Source organism: Ascaphus truei, chromosome 17 (assembly GCF_040206685.1).
Source record: "Ascaphus truei isolate aAscTru1 chromosome 17, aAscTru1.hap1, whole genome shotgun sequence".
Taxonomy (NCBI): Eukaryota; Metazoa; Chordata; class Amphibia; order Anura; family Ascaphidae; genus Ascaphus; species Ascaphus truei.
This window is the reverse complement of record NC_134499.1, coordinates 15,683,240-15,708,458: the sequence shown is the minus strand read 5'-3', so window position 1 is coordinate 15,708,458 and position 25,219 is coordinate 15,683,240. Positions and strand designations below refer to the sequence as shown.

At 45.2% G+C, this 25,219-nt stretch overlaps 1 long non-coding RNA gene across 1 annotated transcript; it reads left to right on the top strand.

Moving 5' to 3' along the window:
- Positions 1–7,433: 7,433 nt before the first annotated feature.
- LOC142468000 (uncharacterized) lies at positions 7,434–24,761 on the top strand. The gene is made up of 4 exons (XR_012788556.1): positions 7,434–7,759; positions 12,861–13,116; positions 21,436–21,555; positions 24,745–24,761. It is a non-coding gene; the product is annotated as an uncharacterized LOC142468000 (long non-coding RNA).
- Positions 24,762–25,219: the final 458 nt, after the last annotated feature.

Sequence of the window (25,219 nt, the reverse complement as noted above, 5' to 3'; positions counted from 1 at the left end):
CATTTGTCAAACATTAAAATGCAATGTTATGGTCAGATAATCCTAAATTTAGGTACAAAAATGCTGCAACTGTTATAAACTTCTGGCAAAAATGCTATTAATTTTGTTAAAACTTGCATAATTTTTGGAAAAAAAAAAAAAAACCTTTACAAAAGTCTAACTTTGTTCACATATCTCTGTTTTTGCTAAATGTCTCTATTAAACAGCAATAAGGATGCGACAGCCCTGACAATCCCCGATTTATTTCACATAGGGGTAAAGAAATCTCTTTCGTTGAGTCATGTTTGGATCAAAAGATGCAACCAAATGACTCCTTTGTCACCCAGACTTAGGTTTTTAATGTATGTTAGTGTGTGTGAGACTTAGGGGCCTATGCATTAAGGGTTCATAAAAAAAACCGCCAAGCCATTTAAATCGCCGTCTTTGTGAGCATTGCAATCAGGGTATTCAGAAAGCGTTGATTACCTGTGATAGCAAAATTCACAAAACGGACGAGTAGCCAGCGGTTTGATGATCGCCTCTCTCATAAGTAGGAAATGGCTCATTAAGGGCGTTTTGTTTATCAAGTGGTTTAGATCTTTTTTGGTCTATTCGGCGAGATTCTCACGAGACAGGCAATTTCCAAGGGGCCAATTTAAATGGTCTATAACTTTCACAACAAATATGACACCAGCACTGCTTACTTATTTAAATGTAAGTCACATAGGGTAAACGGTGCAATAGGGGCAAGCAAACAATAGACAATATAGTCAGATACTGGTAAGCAACAGACTCAAAAAGGGCCAGTAGACGAGTGAGGTCCCCTATATAACAACACTCAATCCCACCACATAGTACAATAGTGTAATAAAGCCAAAATAGGAAAGGACAGAGCTCGGAACATCCAAAATGTGTGATGATATGATAATTTATACAAAAACAATTTAAATCATAATATAACGTTAAAATATAGGGTGTTAAATGAGACTCCAGGGAGCAAAAAATGGAGCTACAAAAATGGAAGCTCAAACACAGTATTATCGTAACTGTCCCTTAGGATAGGGTAGTAACCAGGCTGGAGAGCCTCACAAAAATAGGCGGTTGAGCTTAGTAAGAGGAAGGCAGCTCCTAGGCAAACTCCCCCCTCCCACGACCACTCTACAATTGGTACTATATTAAAGGATATCCATGCTCATAATAAGTATGCTAAACATGTAGTATCCATAGATAGATAGCAGGTAGAGAACTGGAAATAGCACAGTAGTAGGTAGTAAAACAGCGAGAACCAACTGAGGGAATAAAAAGAGCTGAATATACCAACTCCCCCTCCCCCTCCCTTAGCCACATAAACAGTAGAAGGTAAGTATCCTGTCAGCAGTTATGCCCTGTATATACATATATAACAGGGTGTAATTACTGTGGCTGCATGGGTGTCACAGGAGACCAGGGGCATCATGCAGTAAGCCGGGAAAAAATGCATTAGCCATGTTTTTGGCGTGTTAAACTGGCTGTATGCTGTAAGGGGCGAATCCCTGGCGAATGATTTAGCCACCACCATTTGATAAAATGGCGAGTAACCGGTGACGAGACGGCTGCCTGGCGAGAAACTGCCGAGAACCGTCCCCTGCCGAGTTGTGTTTGCAGCAGAGAGAGATCCGCTGCTCTCTCGGCGCAAACATAAGCACAATAAAAATTATTTTTAAAACCATTTTTACTCATTGTGTTCATGTGCAGGGGGTCTCCGGAGCTGAACCGCATTGGTTTCAGGTCTGGGGACCCCTACTTCCCGAGATACAGGCCCCTTTATGAGGTGCCGGTATCCCTCTGCATTTAAAGGTGCCAATCACGTGACCGCGGAATGTAAACAAAGCAGAGGGATACCGGCACCCCCTAAAGGGGCCTGTATCTCGGGAAGCAGGGGGTCCCCGGACCTAAAACCAAAGCGGTTCAGCTCCGGAGACCCTCTGCACATCTACACTATGAATAAAACACACATATCAATAAAGACTCGTTCCTTACCTTTGCGGGTATTTGCTACGGTAGCGAAGCAGCATGAATATTTATTTAATAATACTGTACAGTGAGCAGGGGGTCCCCCGAGCTGAACCGCATCACTTTGTGGACCAGGGACCCCCTGCTTCCCGAGTTGCAGGCCCCGGTATGTGTGATCGGATGGGCAGTGTCGCCGCCATGTTTATAGCGTCCCATACGCTACGTGCCTGCAATAAACATGGCGTCCACACTGTAACCGATGCCCCAAACCGGGGCCTGTAACTCGGGAAGAAGGGGGTCTCTGAGCTACAAATCAATGCGGTTCAGCTTAGGGGACCCCCTGCTCCTGCACAATATTATTAAAATACATTAATGCTGCTTCATTACCATAGCGGATAGCCGCTAAGGCAATGAAGGGGTTAACGCATACTAGCATGTTTATTGGAGACAAATGTAAACATAGCAGCAATACACAACATACAATACAGTAATGGGCAACATTACTATTATCCACAAATTGATAATAGTGCAGTTGTCCATTTAAAATACATACAGAACAATAAAGACATTAAATACATATAGCACTCACCCATGTGCGGCTGCCACAATGAAGGCCATCCTCATCTTCATCCTGCCCATGCCCCATCCGCTTCTGCAAAACAGACACAAGAATAAAAACATCCAATGTAATGTCCCCTAACCCCTTAATCACCATAGCGGTTATTAACCGCTACAGTCATTAAGGGGTTAACCCACCCTCACCCACATACCCTCCCCCACTAACCCCCCCACCCCCTGAGGTCTAACCACCCTCACCCACTACCCACAGGGGAGTCCTACCACATACCCTTGGGGCCAAAAACCCCGTCCCCCAGCACATACAGTACAATAATGTGCCAAATAACTATTATCCACATAGGGATAATACATTATTTGGCCATTATTAAACACATTAAATACCGTAATAAAATAAAGAAAATTCTACTAACCTCATCAATAAGAAGGCCCCGTCGCCAGCATCATCCTTGTGGTCCGTTGCCAAAATAATAAATTGCCAATACATTTCAATGACATTCACATACCTATGCTACATGTATACACTGTATGTTTTAAGTGGCATTTGAGGCTTTAGATTGAATGATTACATGAGATTTGTTTAGGAAATTGCTTTTTAATTCATTGAGGATGTTATGCATAAGTAGTGTTGCCATTGCAGGATGGCTTCACCCCTTAATTACCTTTGAGGTTAGTACCCGATAAAGTGATTAAGGGGTTCATTGGTATGTGAATGTCATTGATATGTATTGGCAATTTATTATTTTGGCAACGGACCCCAAGGATGATGCTGCGACGGAGCCTTCTTATTGATGAGGTTAGTAGAATTTTCTTTATTTTACTATGGTGTTTAATGTGTTTAATAATGGCCAAATAATGTATTATCCCTATGTGGATAATAGTTATTTGGCACATTATTGTACTGTATGTGCTGGGGGGACGGGGGTTTTGGCCCCAAGGGTTTGTGGTAGGACTCCCTTGTGGATAGTGGGTGAGGGTGGTTGGGCCTCAGGGGGTGGGCGGGTTAGTGGGGGAGGGTATGTGGGTGAGGGTGGGTTAACCCCTTAATGACTGTAGCGGTTAATAACCGCTATGGTGATTAAGGGGTTAGGGGACATTACATTGGATGTTTTAATTCTTGTGTCTGTTTTGCAGAAGCGGATGGGGCATGGGCAGGATGAAGATGAGGATGGCCTTCATCGTGGCAGCCGCACATGGGTGAGTGCTATATGTATTTAATGTCTTTATTGTTCTGTATGTATTTTAAATGGACACATGCACTATTATCCATTTGTAGATAATAGTCATTGTGCCCATTAATGTATTGTATGTTAGGGGGATATAGGTGTTGTTGGGGTCATATATATATATATATATTCAGTGGTTGACAAATCACCAAAAAATCTACTCGCCACACAAAAAAATCTACTCGCCACCTAGTACCAAACGTGTGCTGCGTGGGCCAATAGGCGCTCGCCACGATGTTAAATCCACTCGCCCGGGGCGAGCAAATGTATAGGTTTGTCGAACACTGTAATATATTTATATATATATATATATTTATTTAGTTACTGTGGGGCTGGTGTGTGTTTTTTTATTTATTGTGGGTAGTGGGGATGGGTGAAGGGGGTATTAGCCCCAACGGTGGTTTGTTTAGGGCTTGCGGGTGGGTAGCGGGAGGCCTTAACCCCTTCATGACCGTAGCGGTATGAACTGCGACCGTCGTGAAGGGGTTAAGTGCACCCACAACCCCCCTGCAAGCCCTAAACAAACAATAGGGGCCAAAGACCCCCTTCACCCACCCCCGCTACCCACAATAAACCTGGCACGGCTTTTTAACCCCTTCATTACCTTAGCGGTTAACCGCTAAGGTAATGAAGTGGGCTTTAAATGCATTTGTCCTGCCTCGGATGCATACCGCGGGGGTCCGGTGCTGGTATTAATGGTGTCAGCTCCGGAGACCCCCGGCATCAATTCCAGCCAGGAAAAAGGCCATAAATTTTTCTAAGTGCCGATCCGCCACTCATCCGCTGCCTCTCAGCAGCAACTTGCCATCTTTTTCTTGCGTGGCTGATCCGCCAGGAAAACGCCATTCTAGAGTGGCGAATAGCTCCGCTTAGCTTAGGCGGAAAGTGCCTTCTCACCTCGCCACCGGTGGGGGAAAAAAAAACGCCAACTTTTTTTTGAATCTCGCCACTTTCTCGCCCCTTACTGAATACGGATAGGCTTCTTTGGCGGGAAAGTGGCGAGAATGGCCTTTCCGCCGCTTACTGCATGATGCCCCAGGTCTCATCAACACATACTGTAAATACCAGGATTCTGGATTGAGCACAACAAGGAGGCTAAAATAAATTGTAATTTATTTCCTTTTAAGACAAACACACAACTCTTCACAAATACACTGGATAAACATTTACTGGGATGGGGAGACTAAATAAAATGCCAACGGAATGAATGACTTGCAAACAAAGTCTCTGGGATCACCTGCATGCATGCAAGTGGGTGTGCAAATTGAGCCATGCGACAATCCTTGGCTAGGGCCGCAAGTTGTCACCCTTATATCTCCGCCGAAAGGAATCTTTTCGTTAAGTCCTTACAGGATTCGTTCAGAAACTCAAGTGAATCTAACTAGGACTGGGCTGCAGGCATTTTTATAGGGTTAGGGATCCTATCTCTAACCTACACAGCCAATCCTCCCATGGGAACAACTTTTCCCACCTATCCCAGACTTGCCAGTAGCTCACAAAACTGGCAGAAGTGGCTTCCCGGTCTGCTAAGAGCATGCACTAACTTGACACCTAAGCTGCTTAGCATACCGGGCTCAACCTGGTGACAGTAAGTCTGGGGTTTGGCTACCAAGTTTTGATAGCCCATATCTCGCACCAGTATGTGGTACTTTGCAATATTCAGATCACACTAACACCTAGGATCTCTGAGGCTTTTGAACTCCTGACTTCTCTAGACACTGGGGCACCAACTCAGTAGGGTGCCAATTGAAGTACGGAGAGGAAAAATCCCTCAGCTCATTCATCCTTAACATATTGACATGTTAATGGATTCATTGCCGGGCTGACAGGAACGTGTTCCTGTCATTACATTTGAAAACATAACTGAAACACACTTTATTTTTATATATGGTTTCTGTATGTGTGTGATATAAAAACAATATGTATGTGAATGTTACATTATCCACTAACTGCATTCCAAAAATTAGAGTGCTAGCTCCTTCTTTGCGTAAGTTAGCCACTTAATTGAATAGGCTCTGTGATGTGGGTTGCGGTTTGACCTATAATCGATCTTGGTTACGAGCCGACATACAATGTATCCGTGCTGGCTCTGATCAGTAACTGCAGACGCACTTCACCAATTCACTTTAATTGGATTACAAGAAGGATGGATAGATTGTTGCGTGCTGGCACTTCAACTTAGACCACAGACCACTAATCCAATTGAGTTTGTGGTTCAGATGTCTGCGGTTTAGGAAGTGATACTCAGCTTCAATGTAGCCGCTACCCGTAGGCACGCCTATGCAATTAATGGTTGGCACAGCGCTAGAAGCTCCCACATGTGTCGCGAATACAGTTTGCACATTTCACATATATTCATAGGACTGTAGCTAGTTTCTGAGCCGTAAAACAGGGACATTACTGATGCTGTATAGGGGAAACATGGCATTGTGGTGACCAACAATTAACCCCTTCATCCCCAACAAAGTTTAGGGGTAACCAGTTGGGCATAATACCTTTCTTGTTGGCCTGGTTAACCCCTTCACCGTCACAATGAGTGTTGAAAGGATAACAAAGTAAGCTGTGCTAAACCTCATTAGTACACAACAACAACTATGAGGTGACTAGAAGCTATTAGGATACTTGCAGTACTGTTGTAGTATGAGAAGTGCTCATATCAGCTGTATCACAGTAATCTCACAAGCCATGCATTGTGCTCGCAGACTCAACAAGCTATTAAGCAAATGCTTCCAATAGCAGTTAGATGCACATGGAAGTCTAATGCAGCGATCCCGACATCCGTTTCGCAGAGGCGCTTCTTCAAGGGTTGTAATTAGTGGCCAGTTGCTCTTAGTCATTTAACTGCACTTAGAGGGGGCTCAACCGAGCACCCTCCAATAAAATTGTTTGGGGTCGGGGCCGTGATGATGTCACGGCTGTAGTTCTCAGCCCCATGCTGTTGCGCGATTGGTTGACTGATAAGCCAATCAGCATACAGCAGTAGCTAACAAACAAGGCTCACAGTGCAATACTGACAAGTTAGTGATTAGTGTTGGAATAGATTAATTAGTGATACTGTATTACACAAGTACATTAAGCGAGTGACACTGGGGATGAACTGGGGAGCAAATGTAGCACCAACATATGGAATACACAATGTACTGGAGAACATTGTAAGGGAAGAGGAATACATCAAATCATGAACGCTAAAAAACATGGATAACATGTATAATTTGGATAAGTGGATGAGTGGCCACATTGCCAATGTTTGTATTTCTGCTTTATTATCTCTGCTCCATTGTGAGTAGGAAATGTATAGCCTTTTTTTCACTTATTATTTATTGTATTTCCATTATTGTACTATGTGATTTTTTCTTTACATGGCTTTCACCACCGCTCCCCTATGGTTTGGAGAATAATTGAAGTTCCAGGGCTGTGTCTATGGCTTTATGCCCAGAATTATAGTGATACAATTTATCAGTACCCTGACGCACTTTATTATTGTACCATTTCTGTATGATAGAATGTATGAGTGGGCAAGGTTTGCTCTGAGACTATTTCAGAATATCATGTGCTTCCTAAAGAGATTAAAACTTAACTTTTGTAAAAACAAATATATGGGAGGGAGGTATTTTATGCTAATCAAGCTCAAATAAAGCATATATAGAGTTTTTAGATTGTAATAGGGCAGTGCCGCTTTATCTCATGTAACCAAGACTATAAATACTAGGGTTGGTATTACCCACCCCAGATCACACTGAAGCCGCTTGCTAATGTGTCATCTCCTTGTGCACTCGCAATAAAGATTCTTTGATACTCACTGAAACGTCTGCCGTTCTTGGAGCCCCTGGGGTACCCCTGAGCAGGCAGCGGTCACAGCAGTAAAGAGGACTGGAGGGGCTTTATAAGGCAGAACTAAGAAGAATAGTGATACAGAGCACAGACTCAGAGACTCAAGATGAAAGCAGCTGTTATCTTGCTCGTGCTGGGTGCATTCCTCATACATGGTGAGTATAGCAGCTTTGTATAATAGGGATGCAATTATTTGGAGCAATATATTACAATAATTACTGTAGATTTTCCGTAAGAATGATAACCAATGTGAATTAATTTTTTTATTAGTGACTGATAAGTTATCTTTGATCACTGCAATTTTAGAATAGTTGAAACCTTCCTCATATGACCATTATTGTTTCCATATTCCTTATTTAATTTGAATCATTACATTACTGTAAATTGTAGTATTAGAAGATTTGATTAAGAGAGATTGATTTGCACAAAATGTATATAACGTATATCAATTTAGACAAGCTATGACACTATAAAGGTGTAATCCCATGTAGCTGGCTTAAAACAAAGCAGTAAATACTACTTAATAAGTGCTAGATATAAGAGGGGAGGGAAAAGTGGAAAGGGGAACACTCTCGCTACTGTCTGGATGAGATTGGGGTGCTGGGACTGGTTAATATATAATCACAGGAAAAATATGCAAGAACACAGGAGTAGATAAAGAAGGCCCCTAGTGTAGTACTCCCAAATTTTAATGGCGGAATAATTAAAATAAACCTTTATTAATGTAGTAATCATAAAATATAGGTGGACTAAACAACAAAAAATCCCTAATCGAATCACTATACTTAGTAATGTATCTCAACCTCATATCTGAATGATACGACGGTTCAAGGTACAGTAGAGCAAAAATATATTCTCCTAAAGTCCTTTTAGGACTAGGTAGTAGTCAAATACCGTATTATCAAAATGTGAACATTGCCACTGAGAAGGTGTGCAGTCTGTCTGAAATCCTGATAAGAACCAGGTACATGTGTCCATCTCAGGCTCTAACTCCAACCCCCTGGATATCACCTGTGGTGTCCCGCAAGGCTCTGTTCTGGGGCCCCTACTCTTCTCAGTGTTCATTAATGATCTTCCCACAGCTTGTAAGGAAGCCTCAATACACATGTATGCAGATGACACAATCCTGTATGCACACAGCCATAGCCTCTCTGACCTTCAACACATACTTCAGTCTGACTTTTTGAGACTCGAAAACTGGATTTCCCAAAACAAACTGTTTTTAAACACTGACAAGACGGTAACAATGGTATTTGGGACCAAGACTAAATTTGTAAAGCTTCCAGTGACTGAGCTCCTGATTAGAACCAACGCTAAAACCACCCTAACACCTGTCACTAGTTTTAAATACCTGGGCTTATGGTTTGACTCCCACTTAACATTCGGGATGCACATTGATACCCTGACAACCAAGACCTATGCCAAACTAGGGGTACTTTACAGCAATAAATCCTCCCTAAGTCTCCTGGTCAGAAAGCGTATTGCACAGCAGATGCTAATGCCAATTATTGACTATGGAGACATAGTATATGGCTCGGCTCCTCAAACCCACTTTAGCAAACTTGACACCCTCTACAATTCAATTTGTCATTTTGTTCTCCAATGCAACTACAACACACATCACTGCGAAATGCTCAAAGAACTAGATTGGTCATCACTAGAGTCTAGGCGCAAAGTTTACCTTTCCTGTCTCACCCTCAAATACTTTCTGGGCAAGCTACCCAGCTACCTGAACAAGCTCCTCACCCCTACCACATGCAGTACCTATCACCTGAGATCAGACTCCAAAATACTATTCATGGTCCCAAGACTCAACAAAGTATCCAGACGTTCCTCCTTCTCTTTCCGTGCACCCCAAAACTGGAACAACCTACCAGAGACTCTCATATCCACCACCAGCTTAAGTTCTTTCAAATCTAAGGCTGTCTCACACTTTAATCTGGTCTGTAACTGTTTCATACGCTCATAATATATATTTTCTTTAACTGTGCATGCAATGTCTTGTATATAATGTATACCTTGTTCATTTATGTAACTGTATTTGTAACCATGTATTATTTTGTTTTACTCTGTGCCCAGGACATACTTGAAAACGAGAGGTAACTCTCAATGTATTACTTCCTGGTAAAATATTTTTATAAATAAAAAAAATAAAAAAAAAATAAGGTACTTCTACTCCTTATTAGCAAGAAGCGATGTTCACCACAAATTGAGAATATAGTGTAAGTGATTTAAAAAACCTAGTAGGTTTGGCTTTGTAAAATACAATGCCCGGTAAGTTACCTATTAGTGACCCTTGGTGGAGCAGGTTGTAATTTTTGTTGCTCTAGTTGTCTAGAGTGTCAAGATTGGGTGACTTAAAAATGTCGCCCTATATACAGTATATGGGTGTATGTTTGTATTATAGTCTCATTCTCACTGTTGTGGTGTAATGGAGGAATTTCTCATGAGGGCATAGGAATGCTGCTTTGCTAGTAACATTTATAAATGTTTATTCGACGCAGGGTGGATAGATCAGTCTATCCTGTATGCTGATATGTTTCTATTGCTGCTATGTTTATGGATGATAGAATATTGCAGCTTTAAGATCCTCTGCTAGTGACCCACTAACATTAGCTAGCCTAGTTAGGTAGATATATAAACATTACCCTAACAGATATAATGTCTTCAACATCCATATGTATGTGCACGTTTACTAAGGTACTAGCCAATGACAAATCAGACCTTTATAAAAAACACATAGGATAGTGGGTTCTGTAGTTCTTACATTCAGATGGTATCAATGTGGCTAGCATAGCTGCTGGATAGTGCTGCTATATTGTACCTCATGTACTGTATATCATGTTGACTCACAAATACCCCAGTCTTAGACTGACCATGGCTATCATGATGGCTCCACATTAATACTTCCCCAGCCTCCGTGTTACAAGATTTCTCCACTTTGCTCTAATAAACTATAGCTAAAACTGATAGATATTAGTTGTGTCTTGTCCCCTTGATATGTTACTGGGAAAAACACATGGAGGGCTCAGTGGTTCACAATACACATAGTTTAGATAAACTCGTATACAACCAGTGACTTCCGGGGTCACATGTATTAATATGGGGTCAAAAGGCCATACCCTCTTCTCCCAGGTCACGTCTTGTGGTAAGTTATTTTCTGCACTAAGCAGAAGCATTCACCCCAATTTTTCACCTGCAGAAACGGTCCCACACCCTTTTAATGTTAGGGTATTGTGAGATTATTATAAAGAGAGGTTGCTCAGAGTTTGTATAAGATAAGGTTGTTGTTTATTGTAATACAACAAAATAACAAGAAAATATGATAAGCAAAATAGCAAAAATAAGCTAACAATCCATATCTACCTATGCAGAGATTATTTACTTAGTATGCCTGTCATACTCACGAACAAAAGGTAATATGATATGTCACGCCAGTCTCAGTAGGCTCGCCACTCGGTTCTAATTTAACATGGCGCTATGCTAACCTTTTATTGTACGTTTATCGTTCGTGTCGTACGTGGTGCACGTGTGGAAATAACTTCTGACTTACTGGCATTGCAGGATGCCTGCAGTTCAACTAACTTTTCTTTCTGCTAAATACCTGCCTCTTAGCGACATATGTTACAATAATACATCCTGGCTATTTCCAGGCATATCAAAGAAATTCTATCTGCAAATTTCTGGTAACTGGTATTATTCCCAAAGCAAGAAAAAGTAGTTAATATTTTGACAGTATGCCCTACCCTGTACTAAGACATATAATTATGCTATATATGTACCTTATGCTACCTGTAACCTATAACAATTATGCTATATATGTACCTTATGCTACCTGTAATCCATAACAGTATGATGTAGCGGCGTAGTGCACCGAAGGCTGTTTTGTGTCTGATGACGCTATCTCAATCCTATGCCCTCATGACAAACTCCTCCATTACCCCACAACAGTGAGAATGAGACTATAATACAAACATACACCCATATACTGTATATAGGGCGACATTTTAAAGTCACCTAATTATGAAACTCTAGACAACTAGAGCACCAAAAATTACAACCTGCTCCACCAGGGGTCACTAATAGGTAATTTGCAGGGCATTGTATTTTACAAAGCCAAACCTACTAGAGATAAGGTTTTTTAAATCACTTAACACTATATTCTCTATTTGTGGTGAACATCGCTTCTTGCTAATAAGGAGTAGTAGTACCTGGTTTATATCAGGATTTCAGACAGACTGCACACCTACTCAGTGGCAATGTTCACTTTTTGATAATACGTTATTTGACTACTACCTAGTCCTAATAGGACTTTAGAATATATTTTTGCTCTACCTTGTACAATACAGCTGCGACCCCCTTTATGCTAGTGCGGCCATAGCGGCGTAACTCTGATAACCGCGGGCAGATGCGGTATATTTTTTTTTCCGGGAATATGTTCCGGTATTTTAGCGCTCGTATTATTAGCGCTGTCTGCAATACTGCAATACCGTCTAAAAACTAAGGTGGGCGTTCGCGAGATGTTGTCTTTAAAGTCAAATACTGTAGCAGTTCAACCTACGTCAGTACACAGTCTGTGTGCGCGCGCAGTAATTGTAAATTTGCATATTTATACATGCGTGTACTGTACTGTATGTCTCATTTGAACATTGTTGAAACGCATAGGTGTGTACTGTAACAGTATCACATTTCGGCGTATACAGCGCTCTCCCCCACACACACAGGCTAATGTACTGCACTGCAGTATTTCAACTTCTTATCTACAGTACACCTCTTCCACACCATTCCTTTGAATGGATGGCTTTCTGGCTTCACTCACATTCTTGTCATCACATCCCTGCGTGTATAACATACACTGCAGAGCCTGGTTTGATTTCTTCTTCTGTGTTGATTATTAATGCTCATTGAGGGACAAAAAGTTCAAGACTGACAAAAAAAATATTTTTTTGCCGTAATTTTTTATTTTTATTTTCTCGACATGTGCCTGCCTAAAACATCTTGATATTATGATATTCAATCGGTGCTGTAGCTTTTGACTGCGACACTGTACTTTTGACTGCACATGCTTTATGCGATTTTTATTTTATTTATTTGGGGGTGTAGGGATCAAATCATTATGCACCACCTTGAGAAAGGTCCCACTCATGGACCGAAGTGTCAGTTTTGTGTGTATTCATTCAATACACTTGTTTGATCAATTTTGGAGTGCTGCCTTTTGATTTTGTTCCCTAACGGTATCGTATTGCTTATCTACAGTATATATTAAACTCAAAAGATGTTTGTCTGCGGGTTTGTGCGCGCTCTCATTGGCCGCCAGCCAACCACACTACTCGCTGTCACGCACTCCCATTGGCTGACTTCAGGGGCGGGGTGACGTCACAAACAGCGCTTCACAGGGATTGTTCGGTTCGCGGAGACAGGCGGCGGAAACGTCACCCGCCGGTTCTCCTCCTCACTCAGCGGTTCTCCTCCTTATCCCGCGGACCCCCCCCCTAACTGCTCGGAGCAAGAGGTAATGTTGAACACTTCTCCTCCTCACCCCGTGCTTCTCCTCCTCACCCCATGCTTCTCCTCCTCACCCCGTGCTTCTCCTCCTCACCCCGCACATCTTCTACTCACCCCGTGCTTCTCCTCCTCAACCCGTGCTTCTTCTCCTCACCCCGCACATCTCCTACTCACCCCATGCTTCTCCTCCTCACCCTGTGCTTCTCAACCTCACCCCGCGCTTCTCATCTTCACCCTGCACTTCTCATCCTCACCCCGCGCTTCTCATCCTCACCCCGCGCTTCTCATCCTCACCCCGCGCTTCTCATCCTTACTGCTCAGAGCAAGAGTCCGGGCCTCTGTCACACCTGCCGGCCTGTGCAATTGTAACGCTTGCACGAGCCCACAAACAAGACCTGTCACCGGCACTGAGGTAGGAAGGACTGTGCCACATACCCATAGTAGCGGGGGCGAGCCCAGAAGGTGGTTTGTAGCGTTGCTGGGTCTGGGTATGTAGAAAGGGTTAATCCAATACTTGCCGGGGTCCATGGGTTGGAGAGGTACACGTAGTTGGAGTCCGTAAGCCTGTGGTCTGGGGTTGGAGAGGTACTCGTAGTCGTTATCTGTATGCCAGGGGTCAAAAGCCAGAGAGAATCCAAATGCAAAGCCAGGTCGGTACACGACAAGACTGGGCAGGACAAGACAGGCACACGCAAAGGCTACACAAGGTTATGTTCAGCAAGGTATGACAGGAACCAGTAGGAGAGGGGGCAGAGTGGAGGCGGAGCCTCTCCAGATGCCAAGGATAGGCTGCAGGAGACAAGGGCTCACAGCAATCTTGACTCACAGCTGGGGCTCGTTGCGCGATGTCACGCGTGCATGCCGCGCGCAGCGGAGGCGAGGCGTGACCGAGGGGGCGGAGCTAAGGTCTGTAATCAGAGCTAGGGTGCGCGCACCAGCAGGGGGCAAATCGGAGGCAGCAGCCGCTGCAGTACTGTTATGTAGAGAGGAGGAACCGCGCCGCAAGGGACACAATCCCCGAATCCTCACAGTACACCCCCCCTTGAAGATCAAACTCCGGACGATCCATAAATGGCTTGTCTGGGTACCTGGCGTGGAAGTGTCTGAGCAAGCCGGGAGCGTTAATCTGGTCACTGGAGACCCAAGAACATTCTTCAGGACCAAAACCCCTCCAGTGTACAAAGAACTGCACCTTTCCTCTGGAGATTCTTGATTCAATGATAGAGCGGATTTCGAATTCCTCTTGACCATGCACCAACACAGGAGGAGGAGGGGAAACAACATCAGGATACCTGGAACTCTGTTTGACAGGTTTCAGAAGAGAGACATGGAATACCGATGGTATCTTCATAGAGGGAGGTAAGTCCAGGCGGTACGCCACAGGATTAACCTGTTCCAGGATCTTGAATGGTCCCAAGAATCTGGGTGCCAATTTTAAGGTAGGTGTCTTTAATCTGATGTTCTTTGATGAGAGTCCTACCTTGTCTTTTGTCTTAAACCTGGGCGCCTCTAGACGATATCGATCTGCCTGGGTCTTTTGTCTCCGAACGGATTCCTGGAGAGTTCTCCGAATCTTATTCCATGACTCTTGAAGAGCATTGACACTGGCATCAGCAGCAGGGACTCCAGAGATATTAGAAGAAATAGGAAGAGACTTAGGGTGGTAGCCATTATTGACGAAGAAGGGCGACTCTTGGATGGATTCGTTTCTAAGAGAGTTATGTGCGAACTCAGCCCATGGTAAGAGATCAGCCCAATTATCTTGTGTATCAGAAACAAAAATCTTAGATATTGTTCTAATGATTGATTTACCCTTTGAGTCTGTCCATTGGTTTGCGGGTGATACCCGGAAGAAAAAAAAAAACTTTGATACAAATTGGGATCCACGGTCGGATACAATTGAAACAGGAACCCCATGTATACGAAAGACTTCTTTGACGTAGATATCAGCTAGAGTTGCAGAGTTAGGGACGCCCTTGAGGGGTATGAAATGGGCCTGCTTGGAGAACCTATCCACAGTGACCAATATGGTATTCATGCCATTGGAAATGGGCAGCTCCACAATGAATTCCATTGATAAATGGGACCAGAGACGTTCAGGAATGGGGAGTGGGCCTAGCAGACCAGAAGGCTTTTTTCGAACGGACTTATTACGAGCACAGATGGAACAAGATGAAACAAATTCCTTAATGTCGTTCAACATCTCTGGCCACCAGAAAGTACGTCTGATTAAATCGGTGGTTCTTCTGATCCCAGGGTGACCGGCCGACCTGGAAGCATGACCCTACTCAAGAATTTTTTGACGGAATTTGGTTGCCGCATATAGGCAGCCCTCAGGTACCTCAGGCCCTCTGAAATCTGTTTTTGAGAGTCCAGAATTTTGTCCAAAATATCGAAGGAATGTGCTGCAATGATAAATCTTGAAGGAAGAATAGTCTCTGGAATGTCGCCGGATTGATGTTCGGAAATTAATTGACGGGACAAAGCATCAGCCTTCAAATTCTTTGTTCCAGGAATGTAAGAGATTACATAATTGAATCTTGAGAAAAAGAGAGCCCAGCAAGCTTGACGGGAACCAAGGCGTTGAGCACCTTCAATATACAATAAATTCTTGTGGTCAGTAAGAATAAGGATCGGTTTCTCGGTACCTTCAAGAAGGTGTCTCCACTCTTGAAGTGCAAGTTTGATAGCCAAAAGTTCTCTATTACCTACATCATAGTTGATCTCCGCGGGGGAGAATTTCTTGGAAAAGTAGCCGCATGGATGCAGGTGATCTTGAGGAGAACGTCTTTGGGAGAGCACTGCCCCGGCTCCAATATCCGAAGCATCGACCTCCAACGTGAAGGGAAGGAAGGGGTCGGGGTGATGCAAAATGGGAGCGGTGGTGAAGGCCTTCTTTAAAGACTTGAAAGCAAGACAAGCCTCTGGAGGCCAGGAGGAAGGATCAGCATCTTTCTTGGTCAAAGCGGTAATAGGAGCAACCAATGTGGAGAATTTAGGGATGAAGTTACGATAATAATTGGCAAAGCCAAGGAATCGCTGGATGGCTTTAAGAGACGTGGGCTGGGGCCAATCTAATACCGCCTTTAGTTTCTCAGGATCCATGGAAAATCCGTTCTCGGAGATTATATAACCCAGGAAGGAAGTAGAATTTTTATGAAACATGGCATACAGACGATTCTGACAAAGACGAGAGAGTACTAGTTTGGTATGCTGGATATGTTCAGGCAAGGATTTAGAAAAAATTAGTATATCATCAAGGTATACAATGACGAATAAATTGAGAACATCACGAAAAACCTCATTAACAAACTCTTGAAAGACCGCAGTGCCGTTACAAACGGCATTACCAGGTACTCATAATGGCCGTCGCGGGTGTTAAAAGCCGTTTTCCATTCGTCTCCTACCCTTATGCGTATCAGGTTGTAGGCACCCCGGAGATCAAGTTTGGAGAAAATGGAACCTTGTAGATGGTCAAACAATTCTGATATGAGTGGTAAAGGGTAATGGTTCTTCTGTGTTATCTTATTCAAGCCTCTATAATCTATGCAGGGGCGAAGAGATACATCCTTTTTCTTTACAAAGAAGAACCATGACCCAGCAGGAGAGGTGGAGTTCTTAATAAAGCCCTTTTTTAAGTTCTCCTGGATATACTCGGACATGGCGCGGGACTCTGGAAGGGACATGGGGTAAGACTTGCCTTTAGGCAGAACGGCACCAGGCACCAGGGATCAGATCAATGGGACAATCGAAGGGACGATGTGGAGGAAGAATCTCTGAACGGACCTTGTCGAAAACATCAATAAACTCATGGTAGACTTCTGGAAGGGACCCTTTGGAAGGATCCGCAGTCTCTAAACCGGCAAGAGAGAGTGAAGTGAGAACACAAGGAATGGCACATGGGGTAGACCAACGTAGGGGTTGTTTATCAGTCCAATCAATCACGGGATTGTGCAGTTGTAACCAGGGGAGGCCCAAGATAACCCGTACAGATGGTGAATGAATGACGTCCAACGAGATTTGTTCCTTGTGTCCATCCTTGCTGGAAAGGGTGAAGATCACGGTCTCCAGGGTGATAAAGGCAGGCTGGAGTGGACGACCGTCTATCGCTTCGAGTCCTATGGGAGTGGACTTCCTAAGCAGTGGGATCCGGTGTTTTATTGCAAAATTCTGATCCACAAAATTTCCTCCAGACCCAGAGTCGATGAAGGCAAGTGCAGAAATATGAAAGTCTGTACCCTCCATTATGATAGGTAGAAGGATCATTTTTGGCATATTTTTCTTGGAAGGAGGACAAGAAGATATGTTAAAAGCCGTTTTCCATTCGTCTCCTACCCTTATGCGTATCAGGTTGTAGGCACCCCGGAGATCAAGTTTGGAGAAAATGGAACCTTGTAGAAACTCCATCATACCTTAAAGGCCGCTGGCATTCTCCCGGACGCGTAGGACAGCGGTATGCCAAATGACCAGCTAGGCCACAATAAAGACATAGCCCCTCACAACGCTTGCATGAGCCCACAAACAAGTCCTGACCCCGGCACTGAGGTGGGAAGGACTGTGCCACACACCCACAGTAGCGGGGGCGAGCCCAGAAGGTGGTTTGTAGTGTTGCTGGGTCTGGGTATGTAGAAAGGGTTAATCCAATACTTTCCGGGGTCCGTGGGTTGGAGAGGTACACGTAGTTGGAGTCCGTAGGCCTGTGGTCTGGGGTTGGAGAGGTACTTGTAGTCGTTATCCGTATGCCAGGGGTCAAGAGCCAGAGAGAATCCAAATGCAAAGCCAGGTCGGTACACGAGAGGTTAACTGCAGAGAACAAGACAAGACTGGGCTGGACAAGACAGGTACACGCAAAGGCTACACAAGGTTATGTTCAGCAAGGTATGACAGGAAGAGGAAGTTTCTTATAGGAGACAGGAACCAGTAGGAGAGGGGGCGGAGTGGAGGCGGAGCCTCTGCAGATGCCAAGGATAGGCTGCAGGAGACAAGGGCTCACAGCAATCTTGACTCGCAGCTGGGGCTCGTTGCGCCACGTCACGCGTGCAAGCCGCGCGCAGTGGAGGCGCGGCGTGACCGAGGGGGCGGAGCTAAGGTCTGTGACCTGGTAGAAGAGGAGCGGATACACACGTGCTCTGTAAACAGAGCGGGGGTGCGCGCACCAGCGGGGGGCAGATCGGAGACAGCAGCCGCTGCAGTACTGTTATGTAGAGAGGAGGAACAGCACCGCAAGGGACGCAATCCCCGAATCGTCACAGCAATGCTGTGGTAGTGACGTCACAACCTGTGCCGGGGACGGGGTGAAGGAGCGCCGGCGACCGGGGGGGAGGGGGGAAGGGAGCGGGGGGAATGAGCGCCGGGGACTGGGGAGGAGCACTGGGGACCGGGGGGGGGAGGGAGGGGGTGACAGGGAAGGAGCGCCGGGGGAAGAAGGGGATTGGAGGGAAGGAGTGTGCCGGGGGGTGGAAGGAAGGAGTGCCGGGGACCGGGGGGGGGGGGACAGGGAAGGAGTGCCAGGAGGCGAGGCGAGTCAGGGACTGGGGCGGGGGGGAAGATCGCCGGGGGGGAAGGAGCGCAAGAGCCCGGGGGGGGGAAGGAAGGAGTGCCAGGGGGGCGGGGAGAAGGAGTACCAGGGGGGAGGAACACCCCCCGCTACCACCTCCCGTCTGGGCAGCCAGGAGAGAGAGACACCACATGAGCAGGAAATACCGGGTATATAAGCTAGTATATATATATATATATATATATATATATATATATATATATATATATATATATATATATATAGTGGCGACACTGGTTTTTTCTAATACAGCCGTAACCGCGGTGTGGGGGAAATTGTCGGCTAGCCGGCTGCTCGTTTGGGGCTTTCCCTGGCGCGTGCGGCATGTCACTTTGGCGCCGGTCACGCGTTCCAGGGTTCCCCAGCATCCCCGAAGGCTGCAGAGGCAGCAGGGAAAGGGGGAAGCTGCGCAAATTTGCGCGCAGCCAGGGGGAGGAGCCAGGGATTCGGGGAAGGGGAGGGGAAGGGGATGGGAAGAATTTAAATTAAACACGTGGGAAGGGGAAGATGCGGCTCGCTCGCGGCTCCGTTTTGGCGGGCTCCAGCTGAAAAAAGCCCCGTTCATAACGGGCAAATGTGAGAATAAACTGTGTCAGTGCAGTATATATATATATATATATATATATATATATATATATATATATATATATATATATATATATATATATCAAAAGTGTATATGTTTGATGCTGGCAAAAATACACAATGTAATGGAGTATAGCCTAGCTGGTCTAGGTTGCCTCTTTGTCGCTTGTTATGTAAGTCCTGATACCCTGCAGCCTGTGAGAAGTTATCCTGGGGCTTTGACCCCCCTCATGCTGCTCTCTGATTGATAGGAGAGGCGGTGTCATAGTGGTTGTGTGTAGCCAATCGCGGTACAGACACTATGCCCTTCCCTCCTTTATCTTGGCTCATAAGTGTTGCCTACTTACAAGTTGTAAGTCAAAAACAAGCGGTTTTGACACAATGGTCTCAGCAAGGAGGATTTCTCAACCAGGGATGTGGAGACTCCAAATCTCAGCTCAGCAGCAATGTGTATGCAAAAGAAAAGATAACCATAGTGCAGACCAGTACTATAAAAAAAACTCGACTTTATAGGGTTAAAAATGAATACACAATAAAAACAAGTAATTTATGCGTGTATCACATTCGATGTGATCAAGGAGAGAAAGCTGTTAGCTTCAGGCTCACCCGCCTCCTCCGGTGTGACTCTGCGTGAGACAAATTCTCTCTGAGGAAGCCACGCACCCTATTGGCGAAACGCGTAGAGTGGTAGCCGCCCTGAGAGGAGAGAATTTGTAGCAGAACTTACACACCCGCGACCGGAAGTGACGTATCGGGACTAGACGGAAGTGACGTATCGGAGCCAGCCGGGCAGGACCATCCACCCGAGAGGGAGCTCCATGCAGAGACCCTCACAGCATCCTATAACACCAACGATTTGGACAGGAACAACATACTCCAGAGGGAGCCCACGACGGGGAGAGTCCTAGAAGACGGTGTCCAACGCAGAGTCCACACCAGAGGTGGAGAGTCCCAGAGAGTGGTGTCCCACGCAGAGTCACACCGGAGGAGGCGGGTGAGCCTGAAGCTAACAGCTTTCTCTCCTTGATCACATCGAATGTGATACACGCATAAATTACTTGTTTTTATTGTGTGTTCATTTTTAACCCTATAAAGTCGAGTTTTTTTATAGTACTGGTCTGCACTATGGTTATCTTTTCTTTTGCATACACATTGCTGCTGAGCTGAGATTTGGAGTCTCCACATCCCTGGTTGAGAAATCCTCCTTGCTGAGACCATTGTGTCAAAACCGCTTGTTTTTGACTTACATCTTGTAAGTAGGCAACACTTATGAGCCAAGATCCAATATAGATTTCATACACCAGTTATAAAACTGTCTGCACTTAGATTGTTTTGTTTTTTGTTCTATTTCCCTTTATGCTCCCCCTGGAATGCAACTGGAGAGTGACGATTTGTGGGACTAGTGGAACCAGTCCCCACCAGCTGGGTCTGAGCAGGGGGTTTGAACTTATTATTGTTTGCACGTTGTTTTATCACGTCACTATTGCTTATTAATCAATTGATTACACTTATAAATCACTGTATAACACAAGTGTACACTAATAGAGTTAGCGCCGTTTTTTTCACCTTCACTTAGCACACTTCCCTCCTTTATGTCAGGGAGGAGTGCCAAAGTTACAGTCAGTTCTGGTCTGGAGGTTGGAGAGACTGGAAGGGCTGTGAGTCTCTCCCATCAGGGATGAGCATGCCCCACAGCCTCTGTGTAGCTGTCAGAACACCTGAATTATACCTGGGCCTCATCACTATCAGAGTTCCCGCACAATCCAGATGTCTGGGGACCATTCGCATTCATCTTCATCTGCACCGCTGTATATACCATCTCAGTGACTGCTCCAATAAAGAATCCGTTTTTTATACTCCTGCCTGGGTATCAGTCATTTGGGCAGGGAGTATGGCTGGAGTATATTGTAGAGGAGACTCTGGAGCCACTACAACTGGAGGCGCAGACACCATAAAGAACTAGCAAAAGGCTGTACTGGTCTCCTTATCATCACAGGCATCTCAGCTCTCCTGGACCCTCACAGGTATGCCACAGCACCACAGCACCAGTAGCAGAGTAACATCTTCCAGAGGGTGGGGGAAACAGTGCTACAGGAGCAAATGTTATTATCTCAAAACATTTCCCCTTTGTGCTTTCAGTCAATACTGTGTTCTCTCAGGATTCATGTGCTGTTTTATTTGCAGCGGATGCATTGCAGTGTTATAAGAGCTTCTGCTACAGAGACAAGCCGTGCACCTACAGAAATGTCACCTGCGCATCATTTGCTGATCATTGCTTAATTCTGAAGAAGGATCAACCCAACTGTAAGTTACTTGAAATAACAAGTGATCCTAAAATAGTGTCATTGTTTATCAACAACCAATCCATAAGTGTCGAAGAACCTTTAAATGATGTATAACCAGCAGAAAGAAAGAGGCAGAGGTAACACTTTACCAGAAAAAAGAAAAAGTGCTGGAAAAAGCGCTTAAATATAATGCATAAAATATGTGTATACAGTACTCAATGTGATAAAAATAAAATTAATCTAAAACAAGAGTTCAAAGAAGCTCACATGTATGTGTGAGATAGGCAGCCTGATAACACTGACTGAAAAACTACAGGGAAACATAAATACAGACCGGCGCCTTGGAAAATAAAGTTCAACAAATATCCAGAGCTATTGGCAAGAGCTATGCTCCTTGTGAGACAGTCCTGTTCATCCAGATCAACCTTGTAACTTCGTTGAAGGCATCCGAGATATATGGAATAAAGCACAAAGATATTACATAGTGTACTGCAGGCCTGCACATCATACGCCCCCCCCCCCCCTGCAGCTGCTCCTCAGAGCTAGTGTCAGAGTGGCAGTGTGGCAGAGTGTCAATGGGGTGATGTGAGGTGCAAGGGGAGAGTGAGGTGAGGTGCAGGGGGAGAGTGAGGTGAGGTACAGGGGAGTGAGGTGAGGTGCAGGGGGGGAGGTGCATGGGAGTGAGGTGAGGTGCAGGGGGGAGGTTTAGTGGGGTGAGGTGCAGGGGGTGAGGTGATGTTCAGAGGGGAGGTGTAGTGGGGTGAGGTGAGGTGCAGGGGGGGAGGTGTAGTGGGGTGAGGTGAGGTGCAGGGGGTGAGGTGATGTTCAGGGGGGAGGTGTAGTGGGGTGAGGTGAGGTGCGGGGGGGAGGTGTAGTGGGGTGATGTGAGCTGCAGGGGAGTGATGTGATGTGAGATGCAGGGGGAGGAGTGATGTGAGGTGAGGTCCAGGGGGGGGAGTGAGGTGCAGGGGGGAGGTGTAGTGGGGTGATGTGAGGTGCAGGGGAGTGATGTGATGTGAGATACAGGGGGGAGAGTAATGTGAGGTGAGGTGCAGGAGGGGGAGATGCAGAGGGGGTGAGGTGCAGGGCGGTGAGGTACAGGGGTTGTTAAAATAACAATGGACACAAAAGTTCCATAAAAAGAAAGTTCTCTGTTGAAGGCGATCTGATGGTTAAAACCAGAATCCTACTTACAACAGGGCAAGTTAAAGCTGTGTTTACAGCCTTGTGTTTGTATGTTAAATGTTGTTTGTTTGCTGTTTTTTGTCAGTCAGTGTTGTTCATTAGTGTTATATGTTAGTTTGTCCTATGTTTACAGCAGTACACACTATGTAATATATTTGTGCTTTATTCCATATATCTCGGATGCCTTCCACGAAGTTACAAGGTTGATCTGGATGAACAGGACTGTCTCACAAGGAGCATAGCTCTTGTCAGTGTGTCTGGATATTTGTTGGACTTTATTTTCCAAGGCACCAGTCTGTATTTATGTTTTCTTTAGAGGTAACACTTTACAAAGCATTAAGGAAATCTCACCTGCTGGGCCCAGTTCTGCAAGCCTCATCTCCAAAATACTGAATTCAGATGTTCTAAATCCGGCCTGCACAACATACGGCCCGCGACTCCCTGTGTGGCCAGCGATGGCCCCCTCAACTCCCCCTTCCCTTCCTTGGTAGGGAAGGAGTGCACTCCAGCGGTGTGACATGCTCCCCCCCGAGCCTGCTCCAGTATAGGGCTGATGCTGACACGCTCCCCCAACCCCCCCCCCCTCCCCCCAGTATGACGCGGTAATGCGCTTCCCTCCCTTGAGGTGCTCTACTACAGGGCTAACGTGCTGAGCTCTCCCCCTCTCTCTCCCCCCGAGCCCGCTCCTGACACGTTAACATGCTCCCCCACCCCCCGAGCCCGCTCTAGCACTAAGGCACTGATGCGCTCCTCCCCATCCTCAAGAATGAGGCCCGCCGCCGCATCTTCCCCCGCCGTCGCCTCTTCCCCCACCGCAGCTTCTTTTGCCGCCGCCGCTGCCACAATCGGGTAAGCATGGTGGGGGGCGGGGGGAAGTGATTATGAGGGATTGTGAAAGGGACTGGGGGAGAAGACGAAGGGTGCTGGGGTTGATGAAGGGTGCTGGGGGAGTTGAAGAAATCTGGGGGAGTTGAAGAAAGCTGGGGGAGTTGAAGGGAGCTGGGGGAGTTGAAGGGAGCTGGGGGAGTTGAAGGGAGCTGGGGGAGTTGAAGGGAGCTGGGGGAGTTGAAGGGAGCTGGGGGACATGAAGGGAGCTGGGGGAGTTGAAGGGAGCTGGGGGAGTTGAAGGGAGCTGGGGGAGTTGAAGGGAGCTGGGGGAGTTGAAGGGAGCTGGGGGAGTTGAAGGGAGCTGGGGGAGTTGAAGCGAGCTGGGGGAGTTGAAGGGAGCTGGGAGAGTTGAAGGGTGCTGGGGGACATGAAGGGAGCTGGGGGAGATGAAGGGTGCTGGGGGACATGAAGGGAGCTGGGGGACATGAAGGGAGCTGAAGGGTGTATGTTTTGTGCATTTTTTGTATGCGGTCTCACCAAATAAACACCATTTTATTCAACAATGTTGTCCTGCCTGGTGGATTGATCCAAGAAGATATAAAAGGTGTTAAAAGTGCTTCCGTGACAGGCTTTTAAAAAAAGAAATGTATAATTTTGAATAATAAATGCTGTTTTACTCGTGCGGCCCAAATCTGTTTTCCTTGGAGCATTTCGGCCCTTCTCACTTTACAAGTTGTGCAGGCCTGTTCTAAATGAACGTATCAGATATGGTGCAGGATTTACTTTTAAAACCGCAATCCACCCATAAGTGCAATGTTAGTTTTTACCTGTAGCTGAATGTAACTATAGGGATCCCTCTGTAAATGTATTGCTCCAGATTTATTCAAGGAAAAGCTCCCATAGTTTTTAGGGGGATTCCTTTTGTTTAATGAAAATAATGATAATAAAACAGAAAGGCTGTGTTTTTTTTGCACTGGTTTTGCCCGACCTTTGGCAGCCGGGAAACACTTTAGTAAATAGACCACTACGTGTCTTCCAGCGCGGGAAGGTATCTCACGGCATAACAAAGTTTAGTAAATATGTAATTTTTTTTAAAATAGGAGAACCCCCAAATTAAATGACTCCCATCTCTGTTATAATGTTAAGTTGTTATACAGTACTATACCTGTCAATAAATAACATCTTTTTTTTCTAGTTTTGTTGACACGGGGATGCATTACTAAGTCAAACTGCTCGAAACTTAAGATCTCAGAACCATCAACTCTATGCTGCACAAGTGATCTCTGTAACAGCCAGTAACAGTAACAATACCTGCTGAAGACATTCTTATAATAACATCCATCTGACAAAAAGTGAAAAGGGCAACTGCTACAGTATATCATTTCAAATCCAGAGAGGAAAATGGGCAGACAATGTTGGTCAAGTGATTCCTATCTGCTGTCATATTTTGAAAACTAAATTTCATTGCTTTAAAAAAGAAAATCAATAAATCAAATGTATTGAAATATTTACTTTTTTCTGTATTTGTCTTTATTCTTTTTCTCTTTCCATTAATAATACCACAGTAATAAGTATTGCTTAAGATGATGAGTGCTGGGGGAGATATGAGGATGATGAGGAGTGCTGGGAGAAATTGATGAGGGGTGCTGGAAGAGATATGAGGATGATGA